General features: G+C 46.6%; 1 protein-coding gene across 1 annotated transcript in view; it reads right to left on the reverse strand.

Annotated features, from left to right (window-relative positions):
- The window catches only part of LOC124605960, a 661,483-nt gene that overhangs the window by 262,506 nt on the left and 381,181 nt on the right, over positions 1-17,796 (reverse strand). The gene's annotated exons all lie outside the window — the stretch shown is intronic.

A 17,796-nucleotide genomic window follows, 5' to 3' on the forward strand; every position in this document is an offset into this window, starting at 1 on the left:
GGCGAGAATTCTTTTTCTCGAAAATTTCCTTAAAAAATGCTTTAGACTGTTGATTTTTTTTAAATAAAGAGGTGACTCACGCTATTAGTTCAGGGAAAGCAGAATTACGTTAACAGCCTTTTCGGCATCCTCCTAAAGACAGAGGCGTCGTTCTGTCCAGGCAAAGGGTCCAACAAAAGCAATGAGTTTCTACAAATGGTCAGATGGCGACTTGGATGTAACATTGAAAATTATTCATTTTTTCCAGATTTCTAGATTTTTGCAAGTAAACAGTCCTTTTTTGTTAATTTTTTGTCCTAATTTGCCTTGATGTTCCTGGTGGCAGATATAAAGTTGTGGAAACAGTAATCCAATGATATCTGCCACTGGCACTGTTGTATACAACAATATCAGAAATTGGATCCGCCTTGATGCAAAACACCTTGTCATTCGTTTATTTGTTTATTTTCCCAAGCTAGTTTCGGCGACAAATATCACCATCATCAGCGGTTTTTTAAAAAATCTAAAACAAGGATTAGGAAATGGTTCGCGCAAGACAGTTTCCCATGGCCAACCCATCATTCTTATTTTATGTCTTAGGTAACTTTCAAAATAAATTTTCTAGAGAAGAAATCCGATAGGCCGATAAAGTCAATTTTTATCGACGATAAGTTGGTGATACCCTCGTTCTCTTTAACGCAAATATGAACTTAGTGAAATTAATCAGTTAAAAATGAATAAAAAGCACAACAGCATAAAATTTACCGTCGAATATGAAACAAAAAACAACATAAACTTCTTAGATATAAAAATAGATCACGACAACGATGTTCATGAATTTGACATTTCCGTAAGCCAACCACAAGTGCCTGTAAAGTAAGCAGCTCATTATGTCACCCAATAACACGTAAATCAGTGTATTTTCAAGCTGTGACAGGTCGTGTTATTATGAGTTCCGCTTACTAAAGAAAAACCGAGCGAGGTGGCGCAGTGGTTAGCACACTGGACTCGCATTCGGGAGGACGACGGTTCAATCCCGTCTCCGGCCATCCTGATTTAGGTTTTCCGTGATTTCCCTAAATCGCTACAGGCAAATGCCGGGATGGTTCCTTTGAAAGGGCACGGCCGATTTCCTTCCCCATCCTTTCCTCACCCGAGCTTGCGCTCCGTCTCTAATGACCTCGTTGTCGACGGGACGTTAAACACTAATCTCCTCCTCCTTACTAAAGAAAACACGAAGACACAATTTGATATATTAAAACTGCAGCCACAAATAACGGGTACAACCCTAATATTAACGGGTGCAACCCTAATATTAGCGGGTACAACCTTAATATTTTCGATAAAATAAACAGAAAGAAAATTAGGGACAAATCTGTAAACGAAAATGACGAAACAACACTAGCGAAAACAGAAGTAAAGGAAGAAAAAATCGTTACTATACCAAATATGGAATTATATTGCAAAAAAATAAATAACACATTTCATAATACTAATATTAAAATTAGCTTCTGTACATAGAATGAAATAGGAATTAAGATAATACACAAATAGCCAAAGCTTAGCAACATGACAAATCAGGAATAAACAAAATTAGGTGCAGTGACTGTGACATGTTCTGTATCGGACAGAACAGGAAGAAATTTACAATAAGATACGCAGAACATATGAACAAAAGTGAAAACTACCTCTCCACATACAGTATGTACCTTCGAGAAAATTACTGTTCTACAGTAGATATAAGCACTAACTTTTCTGTTCTTTATAGAGACGAAAAAGGAAGCTACACAGGCATTGTGGAGGGAATAGAAATCTATATACATTTGACAAAAAAACAGACATCCTAAATGAACAAATAGAGCTGGGCAATAAGAAATATATTGAGAACTTTAACAAAATTCATATCGATGACAGATAATTTAGAACACAAGACTATCCTAAATCTTACGTACGATATAAATCGATATTCACCGAAGATAAAAATTTTAAAATATACTTTACCTCTGACACACAGATCGGCAACGTAACGATCATGTACTAATACAGCAAAGCAAAAGTACATCCTATTTGAAGAAATACGATTTACGATTTTATTGCGTAATTAAGAGATTATAGATCCTTGTTGCAGACAATTTCTTTGCAGCAAATGTCCACGCCAAGATTTTTCCTTCTTCGTGATCACTTCCAATAATCATCTTTCTTCCCCTACTTTCATCATTACTTATTCATTCCTAAGTCTGTTACTCCACCTTAAGCATTTTTCTCCATTGCCTCTATGTGTTTCTTCTTTCTTTTTAATTGTCTGTGATTGATTGCTGCATAATACAACACTCCAAGCACAACATTCAGCAAATGTTTTCATCGGCTCAACTGAAATTCTTCTAGTCGTTGGTAATTGCTTCATCTTTTCAAATGATATCTTTCCCGTTGATATCCTCCTCTTTATTTCAGCTGTACAGCTACCATTCCATGTTATCAAACTTTGCAGGTACAGGCAGGATTTTACTTGTTCTGATTTTTTCAGTCTAGGAATACTCTTCAACATGTTCTTTACCTCTTCTGATCCCACCATCACTGCTTGATGGTTCGCGTATTTTGTAGCCTTTATCCTTTCTCCTCCGATTATAATGCCTCTTGCATCCTCTATGGCCTTACCTTTCGGTTCTTCTCCATACTCGTATACGTTAAACAGCTTCGGTGACAGTGAGCATCCTTTTCTTACACACTTTCCATTGATCATCTGTTCCGTCTCATTCTCTACTCTGTCACTTCTTGCTTTGTGTACATTCCTTTATTAACCTTGTACACACATCAAGAAAGTTTTGCATCATCGTAGTCCGAAAGCCCTGAAGATAGACGTTGACTGTGGATACTGTATCACAGACACAGTTCCTTTGACTATTCAGAGATGTCAGTAAACCAGTCAAAGACGTAAACAACCGTGCATGAGCAGCGCCTATTGGACGGAAGGGGTCCGACAGCCGATCAGTTCTAGTCATTCCACCAGGAAGGAGGTACATGACTCGTGTTGTCTCTAGTTCAACCATGCCTAGACGGTCAATACCGCGGTTCGATTGCGTCCGCATTGTTACTTTGTGACAGGAAGGACTCTCAACAAATGTTCAAATGGCTCTGAGCACTAAGGGACTTAACATCTACGGTCATCAGTCCCCTAGAACTTAGAACTACTTAAACCTAACTAACCTAAGGACATCACACAACACCCAGTCATCAAGAGGCAGAGAAAATCCCTGACCCCGCCGGGAATCGAACCCGGGCGTGGGAAGCGAGAACGCTACCGCACGACCACGAGCTGCGGACGGACTCTCAACAAGGGAAGTGTCCAGGCGTCTCGGAGTGAACCAAAGCGATGTTGTTCGGACATGGAGGAGATACAGAGAGACAGGTACTGTCAATGACGTGCCTTGCTCAGGCCGCACAAGGGCTTCTACTGCTGTGGATGACCGCTACCTATGGGTTATGGCTCGGAGGAAACCTGGCAGCAACGCCGCCATGTTGAATAATACTTTTCGTACAGCCACAGGACGTCGTGTTACGACTCAAACTGCGCACAGTAGGGTACATGATGCGCAACTTCACTCCCGACGTCCATGGCGAGGTCAGTCTTTGCAACCACAACACCTTGCAGCGTGGTACAGATGGGCTCAACAACATGCCGAATGGACCGCTCAGGATTGGCATCTTATTCTCTTCACTGATGAGTGTTACATATGTCCTCCACCATACAATCGTCGGAGACTTGTTTGGTGGCAACTCGGTCAGGCTGAACGCCTTGGACACACTGTCCAACGAGTGCAGCAAGGTGATGGTTCCCTGATGTTTTGGGATGGCATTATGTGGGGCCGACGTACGCCGCTGGTGGTCATGGAAGGCGCCGTAACGGCTGTACGATACGTGAATGCTATCCTCCGACCGATAGTGCAACCACATCGGCAGCATATTGGCGAGGTATTCGTCTTCATGGAAGACAATTCGCGTCCCCATCGTGCACATCTTGTGAATGTCTTTCTTCAGGATAACGACATCACCAGACTAGAGTGGCCAGTATGTTTTCAAGACATGAAAGCTACGAACATGCCTGGGATGGACTGAAAAGGGCTGTTTATGGACGACGTGACCCACCAACGACTCTGAGGGCTCTACGCCGAATCACCGTTGAGTTGTGCGATAATCTGGACCAGCAGTGCCTCGATGAACTTGTGGATAGTATGCCACGACGAATACAGGCATGCATCAATGCAAGAGGACATCATACCACTCTGAGGGCTCTACGTCGAATCACCGTTGAGTTGTGCGATAATCTGGACCAGCAGTGCCTTGATGAACTTGTGGATAGTATGCCACGACGAATACAGGCATGCATCAATGCAAGAGGACATCATACCACTCTGAGGGCTCTACGTCGAATCACCGTTGAGTTGTGCGATAATCTGGACCAGCAGTGCCTTGATGAACTTGTGGATAGTATGCCACGACGAATACAGGCATGCATCAATGCAAGAGGACATCATACCACTCTGAGGGCTCTACGTCGAATCACCGTTGAGTTGTGCGATAATCTGGACCAGCAGTGCCTTGATGAACTTGTGGATAGTATGCCACGACGAATACAGGCATGCATCAATGCAAGAGGACATCATACCACTCTGAGGGCTCTACGTCGAATCACCGTTGAGTTGTGCGATAATCTGGACCAGCAGTGCCTTGATGAACTTGTGGATAGTATGCCACGACGAATACAGGCATGCATCAATGCAAGAGGACATCATACCACTCTGAGGGCTCTACGTCGAATCACCGTTGAGTTGTGCGATAATCTGGACCAGCAGTGCCTTGATGAACTTGTGGATAGTATGCCACGACGAATACAGGCATGCATCAATGCAAGAGGACATCATACCACTCTGAGGGCTCTACGTCGAATCACCGTTGAGTTGTGCGATAATCTGGACCAGCAGTGCCTTGATGAACTTGTGGATAGTATGCCACGACGAATACAGGCATGCATCAATGCAAGAGGACATCATACCACTCTGAGGGCTCTACGTCGAATCACCGTTGAGTTGTGCGATAATCTGGACCAGCAGTGCCTTGATGAACTTGTGGATAGTATGCCACGACGAATACAGGCATGCATCAATGCAAGAGGACATCATACCACTCTGAGGGCTCTACGTCGAATCACCGTTGAGTTGTGCGATAATCTGGACCAGCAGTGCCTTGATGAACTTGTGGATAGTATGCCACGACGAATACAGGCATGCATCAATGCAAGAGGACATCATACCACTCTGAGGGCTCTACGTCGAATCACCGTTGAGTTGTGCGATAATCTGGACCAGCAGTGCCTTGATGAACTTGTGGATAGTATGCCACGACGAATACAGGCATGCATCAATGCAAGAGGACATCATACCACTCTGAGGGCTCTACGTCGAATCACCGTTGAGTTGTGCGATAATCTGGACCAGCAGTGCCTTGATGAACTTGTGGATAGTATGCCACGACGAATACAGGCATGCATCAATGCAAGAGGACATCATACCACTCTGAGGGCTCTACGTCGAATCACCGTTGAGTTGTGCGATAATCTGGACCAGCAGTGCCTTGATGAACTTGTGGATAGTATGCCACGACGAATACAGGCATGCATCAATGCAAGAGGACATCATACCACTCTGAGGGCTCTACGTCGAATCACCGTTGAGTTGTGCGATAATCTGGACCAGCAGTGCCTTGATGAACTTGTGGATAGTATGCCACGACGAATACAGGCATGCATCAATGCAAGAGGACATCATACCACTCTGAGGGCTCTACGTGGAATCACCGTTGAGTTGTGCGATAATCTGGACCAGCAGTGCCTTGATGAACTTGTGGATAGTATGCCACGACGAATACAGGCATGCATCAATGCAAGAGGACATCATACCACTCTGAGGGCACTACGTCGAATCACCGTTGAGTTGTGCGATAATCTGGACCAGCAGTGCCTTGATGAACTTGTGGATAGTATGCCACGACGAATACAGGCATGCATCAATGCAAGAGGACATCATACCACTCTGAGGGCTCTACGTCGAATCACCGTTGAGTTGTGCGATAATCTGGACCAGCAGTGCCTTGATGAACTTGTGGATAGTATGCCACGACGAATACAGGCATGCATCAATGCAAGAGGACATCATACCACTCTGAGGGCTCTACGTCGAATCACCGTTGAGTTGTGCGATAATCTGGACCAGCAGTGCCTTGATGAACTTGTGGATAGTATGCCACGACGAATACAGGCATGCATCAATGCAAGAGGACATCATACCACTCTGAGGGCTCTACGTCGAATCACCGTTGAGTTGTGCGATAATCTGGACCAGCAGTGCCTTGATGAACTTGTGGATAGTATGCCACGACGAATACAGGCATGCATCAATGCAAGAGGACATCATACCACTCTGAGGGCTCTACGTCGAATCACCGTTGAGTTGTGCGATAATCTGGACCAGCAGTGCCTTGATGAACTTGTGGATAGTATGCCACGACGAATACAGGCATGCATCAATGCAAGAGGACATCATACCACTCTGAGGGCTCTACGTCGAATCACCGTTGAGTTGTGCGATAATCTGGACCAGCAGTGCCTTGATGAACTTGTGGATAGTATGCCACGACGAATACAGGCATGCATCAATGCAAGAGGACATCATACCACTCTGAGGGCTCTACGTCGAATCACCGTTGAGTTGTGCGATAATCTGGACCAGCAGTGCCTTGATGAACTTGTGGATAGTATGCCACGACGAATACAGGCATGCATCAATGCAAGAGGACATCATACCACTCTGAGGGCTCTACGTCGAATCACCGTTGAGTTGTGCGATAATCTGGACCAGCAGTGCCTTGATGAACTTGTGGATAGTATGCCACGACGAATACAGGCATGCATCAATGCAAGAGGACATCATACCACTCTGAGGGCTCTACGTCGAATCACCGTTGAGTTGTGCGATAATCTGGACCAGCAGTGCCTTGATGAACTTGTGGATAGTATGCCACGACGAATACAGGCATGCATCAATGCAAGAGGACATCATACCACTCTGAGGGCTCTACGTCGAATCACCGTTGAGTTGTGCGATAATCTGGACCAGCAGTGCCTTGATGAACTTGTGGATAGTATGCCACGACGAATACAGGCATGCATCAATGCAAGAGGACATCATACCACTCTGAGGGCTCTACGTCGAATCACCGTTGAGTTGTGCGATAATCTGGACCAGCAGTGCCTTGATGAACTTGTGGATAGTATGCCACGACGAATACAGGCATGCATCAATGCAAGAGGACATCATACCACTCTGAGGGCTCTACATCGAATCACCGTTGAGTTGTGCGATAATCTGGACCAGCAGTGCCTTGATGAACTTGTGGATAGTATGCCACGACGAATACAGGCATGCATCAATGCAAGAGGACATCATACCACTCTGAGGGCTCTACGTCGAATCACCGTTGAGTTGTGCGATAATCTGGACCAGCAGTGCCTTGATGAACTTGTGGATAGTATGCCACGACGAATACAGGCATGCATCAATGCAAGAGGACATCATACCACTCTGAGGGCTCTACGTCGAATCACCGTTGAGTTGTGCGATAATCTGGACCAGCAGTGCCTTGATGAACTTGTGGATAGTATGCCACGACGAATACAGGCATGCATCAATGCAAGAGGACATCATACCACTCTGAGGGCTCTACGTCGAATCACCGTTGAGTTGTGCGATAATCTGGACCAGCAGTGCCTTGATGAACTTGTGGATAGTATGCCACGACGAATACAGGCATGCATCAATGCAAGAGGACATCATACCACTCTGAGGGCTCTACGTCGAATCACCGTTGAGTTGTGCGATAATCTGGACCAGCAGTGCCTTGATGAACTTGTGGATAGTATGCCACGACGAATACAGGCATGCATCAATGCAAGAGGACATCATACCACTCTGAGGGCTCTACGTCGAATCACCGTTGAGTTGTGCGATAATCTGGACCAGCAGTGCCTTGATGAACTTGTGGATAGTATGCCACGACGAATACAGGCATGCATCAATGCAAGAGGACATCATACCACTCTGAGGGCTCTACGTCGAATCACCGTTGAGTTGTGCGATAATCTGGACCAGCAGTGCCTTGATGAACTTGTGGATAGTATGCCACGACGAATACAGGCATGCATCAATGCAAGAGGACATCATACCACTCTGAGGGCTCTACGTCGAATCACCGTTGAGTTGTGCGATAATCTGGACCAGCAGTGCCTTGATGAACTTGTGGATAGTATGCCACGACGAATACAGGCATGCATCAATGCAAGAGGACATCATACCACTCTGAGGGCTCTACGTCGAATCACCGTTGAGTTGTGCGATAATCTGGACCAGCAGTGCCTTGATGAACTTGTGGATAGTATGCCACGACGAATACAGGCATGCATCAATGCAAGAGGACATCATACCACTCTGAGGGCTCTACGTCGAATCACCGTTGAGTTGTGCGATAATCTGGACCAGCAGTGCCTTGATGAACTTGTGGATAGTATGCCACGACGAATACAGGCATGCATCAATGCAAGAGGACATCATACCACTCTGAGGGCTCTACGTCGAATCACCGTTGAGTTGTGCGATAATCTGGACCAGCAGTGCCTTGATGAACTTGTGGATAGTATGCCACGACGAATACAGGCATGCATCAATGCAAGAGGACATCATACCACTCTGAGGGCTCTACGTCGAATCACCGTTGAGTTGTGCGATAATCTGGACCAGCAGTGCCTTGATGAACTTGTGGATAGTATGCCACGACGAATACAGGCATGCATCAATGCAAGAGGACATCATACCACTCTGAGGGCTCTACGTGGAATCACCGTTGAGTTGTGCGATAATCTGGACCAGCAGTGCCTTGATGAACTTGTGGATAGTATGCCACGACGAATACAGGCATGCATCAATGCAAGAGGACATCATACCACTCTGAGGGCACTACGTCGAATCACCGTTGAGTTGTGCGATAATCTGGACCAGCAGTGCCTTGATGAACTTGTGGATAGTATGCCACGACGAATACAGGCATGCATCAATGCAAGAGGACATCATACCACTCTGAGGGCTCTACGTCGAATCACCGTTGAGTTGTGCGATAATCTGGACCAGCAGTGCCTTGATGAACTTGTGGATAGTATGCCACGACGAATACAGGCATGCATCAATGCAAGAGGACATCATACCACTCTGAGGGCTCTACGTCGAATCACCGTTGAGTTGTGCGATAATCTGGACCAGCAGTGCCTTGATGAACTTGTGGATAGTATGCCACGACGAATACAGGCATGCATCAATGCAAGAGGACATCATACCACTCTGAGGGCTCTACGTCGAATCACCGTTGAGTTGTGCGATAATCTGGACCAGCAGTGCCTTGATGAACTTGTGGATAGTATGCCACGACGAATACAGGCATGCATCAATGCAAGAGGACATCATACCACTCTGAGGGCTCTACGTCGAATCACCGTTGAGTTGTGCGATAATCTGGACCAGCAGTGCCTTGATGAACTTGTGGATAGTATGCCACGACGAATACAGGCATGCATCAATGCAAGAGGACATCATACCACTCTGAGGGCTCTACGTCGAATCACCGTTGAGTTGTGCGATAATCTGGACCAGCAGTGCCTTGATGAACTTGTGGATAGTATGCCACGACGAATACAGGCATGCATCAATGCAAGAGGACATCATACCACTCTGAGGGCTCTACGTCGAATCACCGTTGAGTTGTGCGATAATCTGGACCAGCAGTGCCTTGATGAACTTGTGGATAGTATGCCACGACGAATACAGGCATGCATCAATGCAAGAGGACATCATACCACTCTGAGGGCTCTACGTCGAATCACCGTTGAGTTGTGCGATAATCTGGACCAGCAGTGCCTTGATGAACTTGTGGATAGTATGCCACGACGAATACAGGCATGCATCAATGCAAGAGGACATCATACCACTCTGAGGGCTCTACGTCGAATCACCGTTGAGTTGTGCGATAATCTGGACCAGCAGTGCCTTGATGAACTTGTGGATAGTATGCCACGACGAATACAGGCATGCATCAATGCAAGAGGACATCATACCACTCTGAGGGCTCTACGTCGAATCACCGTTGAGTTGTGCGATAATCTGGACCAGCAGTGCCTTGATGAACTTGTGGATAGTATGCCACGACGAATACAGGCATGCATCAATGCAAGAGGACATCATACCACTCTGAGGGCTCTACGTCGAATCACCGTTGAGTTGTGCGATAATCTGGACCAGCAGTGCCTTGATGAACTTGTGGATAGTATGCCACGACGAATACAGGCATGCATCAATGCAAGAGGACATCATACCACTCTGAGGGCTCTACATCGAATCACCGTTGAGTTGTGCGATAATCTGGACCAGCAGTGCCTTGATGAACTTGTGGATAGTATGCCACGACGAATACAGGCATGCATCAATGCAAGAGGACATCATACCACTCTGAGGGCTCTACGTCGAATCACCGTTGAGTTGTGCGATAATCTGGACCAGCAGTGCCTTGATGAACTTGTGGATAGTATGCCACGACGAATACAGGCATGCATCAATGCAAGAGGACATCATACCACTCTGAGGGCTCTACGTCGAATCACCGTTGAGTTGTGCGATAATCTGGACCAGCAGTGCCTTGATGAACTTGTGGATAGTATGCCACGACGAATACAGGCATGCATCAATGCAAGAGGACATCATACCACTCTGAGGGCTCTACGTCGAATCACCGTTGAGTTGTGCGATAATCTGGACCAGCAGTGCCTTGATGAACTTGTGGATAGTATGCCACGACGAATACAGGCATGCATCAATGCAAGAGGACATCATACCACTCTGAGGGCTCTACGTCGAATCACCGTTGAGTTGTGCGATAATCTGGACCAGCAGTGCCTTGATGAACTTGTGGATAGTATGCCACGACGAATACAGGCATGCATCAATGCAAGAGGACATCATACCACTCTGAGGGCTCTACGTCGAATCACCGTTGAGTTGTGCGATAATCTGGACCAGCAGTGCCTTGATGAACTTGTGGATAGTATGCCACGACGAATACAGGCATGCATCAATGCAAGAGGACATCATACCACTCTGAGGGCTCTACGTCGAATCACCGTTGAGTTGTGCGATAATCTGGACCAGCAGTGCCTTGATGAACTTGTGGATAGTATGCCACGACGAATACAGGCATGCATCAATGCAAGAGGACATCATACCACTCTGAGGGCTCTACGTCGAATCACCGTTGAGTTGTGCGATAATCTGGACCAGCAGTGCCTTGATGAACTTGTGGATAGTATGCCACGACGAATACAGGCATGCATCAATGCAAGAGGACATCATACCACTCTGAGGGCTCTACGTCGAATCACCGTTGAGTTGTGCGATAATCTGGACCAGCAGTGCCTTGATGAACTTGTGGATAGTATGCCACGACGAATACAGGCATGCATCAATGCAAGAGGACATCATACCACTCTGAGGGCTCTACGTCGAATCACCGTTGAGTTGTGCGATAATCTGGACCAGCAGTGCCTTGATGAACTTGTGGATAGTATGCCACGACGAATACAGGCATGCATCAATGCAAGAGGACATCATACCACTCTGAGGGCTCTACGTCGAATCACCGTTGAGTTGTGCGATAATCTGGACCAGCAGTGCCTTGATGAACTTGTGGATAGTATGCCACGACGAATACAGGCATGCATCAATGCAAGAGGACATCATACCACTCTGAGGGCTCTACGTCGAATCACCGTTGAGTTGTGCGATAATCTGGACCAGCAGTGCCTTGATGAACTTGTGGATAGTATGCCACGACGAATACAGGCATGCATCAATGCAAGAGGACATCATACCACTCTGAGGGCTCTACGTCGAATCACCGTTGAGTTGTGCGATAATCTGGACCAGCAGTGCCTTGATGAACTTGTGGATAGTATGCCACGACGAATACAGGCATGCATCAATGCAAGAGGACATCATACCACTCTGAGGGCTCTACGTCGAATCACCGTTGAGTTGTGCGATAATCTGGACCAGCAGTGCCTTGATGAACTTGTGGATAGTATGCCACGACGAATACAGGCATGCATCAATGCAAGAGGACATCATACCACTCTGAGGGCTCTACGTCGAATCACCGTTGAGTTGTGCGATAATCTGGACCAGCAGTGCCTTGATGAACTTGTGGATAGTATGCCACGACGAATACAGGCATGCATCAATGCAAGAGGACATCATACCACTCTGAGGGCTCTACGTCGAATCACCGTTGAGTTGTGCGATAATCTGGACCAGCAGTGCCTTGATGAACTTGTGGATAGTATGCCACGACGAATACAGGCATGCATCAATGCAAGAGGACATCATACCACTCTGAGGGCTCTACGTCGAATCACCGTTGAGTTGTGCGATAATCTGGACCAGCAGTGCCTTGATGAACTTGTGGATAGTATGCCACGACGAATACAGGCATGCATCAATGCAAGAGGACATCATACCACTCTGAGGGCTCTACGTCGAATCACCGTTGAGTTGTGCGATAATCTGGACCAGCAGTGCCTTGATGAACTTGTGGATAGTATGCCACGACGAATACAGGCATGCATCAATGCAAGAGGACATCATACCACTCTGAGGGCTCTACGTCGAATCACCGTTGAGTTGTGCGATAATCTGGACCAGCAGTGCCTTGATGAACTTGTGGATAGTATGCCACGACGAATACAGGCATGCATCAATGCAAGAGGACATCATACCACTCTGAGGGCTCTACGTCGAATCACCGTTGAGTTGTGCGATAATCTGGACCAGCAGTGCCTTGATGAACTTGTGGATAGTATGCCACGACGAATACAGGCATGCATCAATGCAAGAGGACATCATACCACTCTGAGGGCTCTACGTCGAATCACCGTTGAGTTGTGCGATAATCTGGACCAGCAGTGCCTTGATGAACTTGTGGATAGTATGCCACGACGAATACAGGCATGCATCAATGCAAGAGGACATCATACCACTCTGAGGGCTCTACATCGAATCACCGTTGAGTTGTGCGATAATCTGGACCAGCAGTGCCTTGATGAACTTGTGGATAGTATGCCACGACGAATACAGGCATGCATCAATGCAAGAGGACATCATACCACTCTGAGGGCTCTACGTCGAATCACCGTTGAGTTGTGCGATAATCTGGACCAGCAGTGCCTTGATGAACTTGTGGATAGTATGCCACGACGAATACAGGCATGCATCAATGCAAGAGGACATCATACCACTCTGAGGGCTCTACGTCGAATCACCGTTGAGTTGTGCGATAATCTGGACCAGCAGTGCCTTGATGAACTTGTGGATAGTATGCCACGACGAATACAGGCATGCATCAATGCAAGAGGACATCATACCACTCTGAGGGCTCTACGTCGAATCACCGTTGAGTTGTGCGATAATCTGGACCAGCAGTGCCTTGATGAACTTGTGGATAGTATGCCACGACGAATACAGGCATGCATCAATGCAAGAGGACATCATACCACTCTGAGGGCTCTACGTCGAATCACCGTTGAGTTGTGCGATAATCTGGACCAGCAGTGCCTTGATGAACTTGTGGATAGTATGCCACGACGAATACAGGCATGCATCAATGCAAGAGGACATCATACCACTCTGAGGGCTCTACGTCGAATCACCGTTGAGTTGTGCGATAATCTGGACCAGCAGTGCCTTGATGAACTTGTGGATAGTATGCCACGACGAATACAGGCATGCATCAATGCAAGAGGACATCATACCACTCTGAGGGCTCTACGTCGAATCACCGTTGAGTTGTGCGATAATCTGGACCAGCAGTGCCTTGATGAACTTGTGGATAGTATGCCACGACGAATACAGGCATGCATCAATGCAAGAGGACATCATACCACTCTGAGGGCTCTACGTCGAATCACCGTTGAGTTGTGCGATAATCTGGACCAGCAGTGCCTTGATGAACTTGTGGATAGTATGCCACGACGAATACAGGCATGCATCAATGCAAGAGGACATCATACCACTCTGAGGGCTCTACGTCGAATCACCGTTGAGTTGTGCGATAATCTGGACCAGCAGTGCCTTGATGAACTTGTGGATAGTATGCCACGACGAATACAGGCATGCATCAATGCAAGAGGACATCATACCACTCTGAGGGCTCTACGTCGAATCACCGTTGAGTTGTGCGATAATCTGGACCAGCAGTGCCTTGATGAACTTGTGGATAGTATGCCACGACGAATACAGGCATGCATCAATGCAAGAGGACATCATACCACTCTGAGGGCTCTACGTCGAATCACCGTTGAGTTGTGCGATAATCTGGACCAGCAGTGCCTTGATGAACTTGTGGATAGTATGCCACGACGAATACAGGCATGCATCAATGCAAGAGGACATCATACCACTCTGAGGGCTCTACGTCGAATCACCGTTGAGTTGTGCGATAATCTGGACCAGCAGTGCCTTGATGAACTTGTGGATAGTATGCCACGACGAATACAGGCATGCATCAATGCAAGAGGACATCATACCACTCTGAGGGCTCTACGTCGAATCACCGTTGAGTTGTGCGATAATCTGGACCAGCAGTGCCTTGATGAACTTGTGGATAGTATGCCACGACGAATACAGGCATGCATCAATGCAAGAGGACATCATACCACTCTGAGGGCTCTACGTCGAATCACCGTTGAGTTGTGCGATAATCTGGACCAGCAGTGCCTTGATGAACTTGTGGATAGTATGCCACGACGAATACAGGCATGCATCAATGCAAGAGGACATCATACCACTCTGAGGGCTCTACGTCGAATCACCGTTGAGTTGTGCGATAATCTGGACCAGCAGTGCCTTGATGAACTTGTGGATAGTATGCCACGACGAATACAGGCATGCATCAATGCAAGAGGACATCATACCACTCTGAGGGCTCTACGTCGAATCACCGTTGAGTTGTGCGATAATCTGGACCAGCAGTGCCTTGATGAACTTGTGGATAGTATGCCACGACGAATACAGGCATGCATCAATGCAAGAGGACATCATACCACTCTGAGGGCTCTACGTCGAATCACCGTTGAGTTGTGCGATAATCTGGACCAGCAGTGCCTTGATGAACTTGTGGATAGTATGCCACGACGAATACAGGCATGCATCAATGCAAGAGGACATCATACCACTCTGAGGGCTCTACATCGAATCACCGTTGAGTTGTGCGATAATCTGGACCAGCAGTGCCTTGATGAACTTGTGGATAGTATGCCACGACGAATACAGGCATGCATCAATGCAAGAGGACATCATACCACTCTGAGGGCTCTACGTCGAATCACCGTTGAGTTGTGCGATAATCTGGACCAGCAGTGCCTTGATGAACTTGTGGATAGTATGCCACGACGAATACAGGCATGCATCAATGCAAGAGGACATCATACCACTCTGAGGGCTCTACGTCGAATCACCGTTGAGTTGTGCGATAATCTGGACCAGCAGTGCCTTGATGAACTTGTGGATAGTATGCCACGACGAATACAGGCATGCATCAATGCAAGAGGACATCATACCACTCTGAGGGCTCTACGTCGAATCACCGTTGAGTTGTGCGATAATCTGGACCAGCAGTGCCTTGATGAACTTGTGGATAGTATGCCACGACGAATACAGGCATGCATCAATGCAAGAGGACATCATACCACTCTGAGGGCTCTACGTCGAATCACCGTTGAGTTGTGCGATAATCTGGACCAGCAGTGCCTTGATGAACTTGTGGATAGTATGCCACGACGAATACAGGCATGCATCAATGCAAGAGGACATCATACCACTCTGAGGGCTCTACGTCGAATCACCGTTGAGTTGTGCGATAATCTGGACCAGCTGTGCCTTGATGAACTTGTGGATAGTATGCCACGACGAATACAGGCATGCATCAATGCAAGAGGACATCATACCACTCTGAGGGCTCTACGTCGAATCACCGTTGAGTTGTGCGATAATCTGGACCAGCAGTGCCTTGATGAACTTGTGGATAGTATGCCACGACGAATACAGGCATGCATCAATGCAAGAGGACATCATACCACTCTGAGGGCTCTACGTCGAATCACCGTTGAGTTGTGCGATAATCTGGACCAGCAGTGCCTTGATGAGCTTGTGGATAGCATGCCATGACGAATACAGGCATGCATCAATGCAAGAGGACGTCCTATGGATATTAGAGGTACCAGTGTGTACGGCAGTCTTGACCACCACCTCTGAAGGCCTCGCTGTGTAGTGGTACAACATGCAATGTGTGGTTTTCTTGAGCAACAAAAAGGGCGGAAATGATGTTTATGTTGATCTCTACTCTAATTTTCTGTACAGGATCCGGAACTCTCGGAACCTCGGTGATGCAAAACTTTTTTTGATGTGTGTATCTTTGCAGCTTTCTAAAGTCTTATCACTATTCTACAGCCGATGCTATCAAAAGCTTTTCGCAGTCGATAGCAAATATACACCTTCTCGTATAAACAGTACAAAAATGCTACTTTTGTACTGGTGACTAAACGTTCAAACATTTCTCACTTGTCGTCAGAATAAAACAAAACAACAATAAAAGCAGTAATATTATAACTGTAGCGTACCGTATCGAACGAGTTAACTGTCACATGGACATCAGTTCTACTGTGATTTTTTTTGTCGGTATGTTCAACGAGAAGCTCCAGTTAATCTTCTATTTACGGTTAACAATTAATTTAGAGATGTGCAGGAGTGGTATTTAAAATTTTCGTTATACATATTTTAGCAACGAATTCAGGTGCTGTTTATGAGTCATATCAGCGGCGCTTTTTTTTTACATTCTTCCAAGAAAACTAGAGGGATGCGGCTACCTCTTTTTTTGCAGTGGAAGCTTCCAGGATTGCCTGGCGTTGTTCCTCTTGTGTAAAGTTGGGAAATGTGACAGGTGCACAATGCTGCCGCTGGAAGACGGTATCTCAGATGCATAGGTAGAGCAGGGCTTGTAGCTTGACCTCAAACATTAGTTGATCTCAATCCTCCTGATTGTACCTAGGATCTCAAAAGTGAAACACACAGTACTTTCGTTGATTCGGTTGGAGCAGTGCATTATACTGCCTCGTCAAGCTCTATTAGAAGGCACTGAAGGGTTTGAAAGAATTCGTAACTCACGTCTAAAGTAGTATTGTGTTTCTTGCTAAGGTAGACCGGGGACGAAAGTTGAGCCCAAAGATCGGGAGATCATCGAAAAGTGTCACTTTCAAATGCACTTTTATTTACTAGGACAATATTTCACACTTAAGTCATTGAATTTCCGTAATCACACATTCACAGTTACCTCGTTTGTGAGCGTATCTTTACTGCAATATTTTCCTTCTGTTATCGTATATTTTCACCATGTCAGTCTAGGACATTCGCAACTGTCTCAGACAGCTGCAGTCGTTGACGTGCCAACGCTGCAGGAGCATGGCGAATCCACGCTGCCGGACTGCAGCGAGCCAACAGCGCGGGACACTGACCAATCTTCAGGAAGTTCCTGCACCTCAGTGCACTATTACACGACAACCACCGAGCCTCGGACACTTGCAACCGTTCGAGACACTTCCGCATCCCACATAAATGTGGCTTC

Source organism: Schistocerca americana, chromosome 3 (genome assembly GCF_021461395.2).
Source record: "Schistocerca americana isolate TAMUIC-IGC-003095 chromosome 3, iqSchAmer2.1, whole genome shotgun sequence".
Lineage (NCBI taxonomy): Eukaryota > Metazoa > Arthropoda > Insecta > Orthoptera > Acrididae > Schistocerca > Schistocerca americana.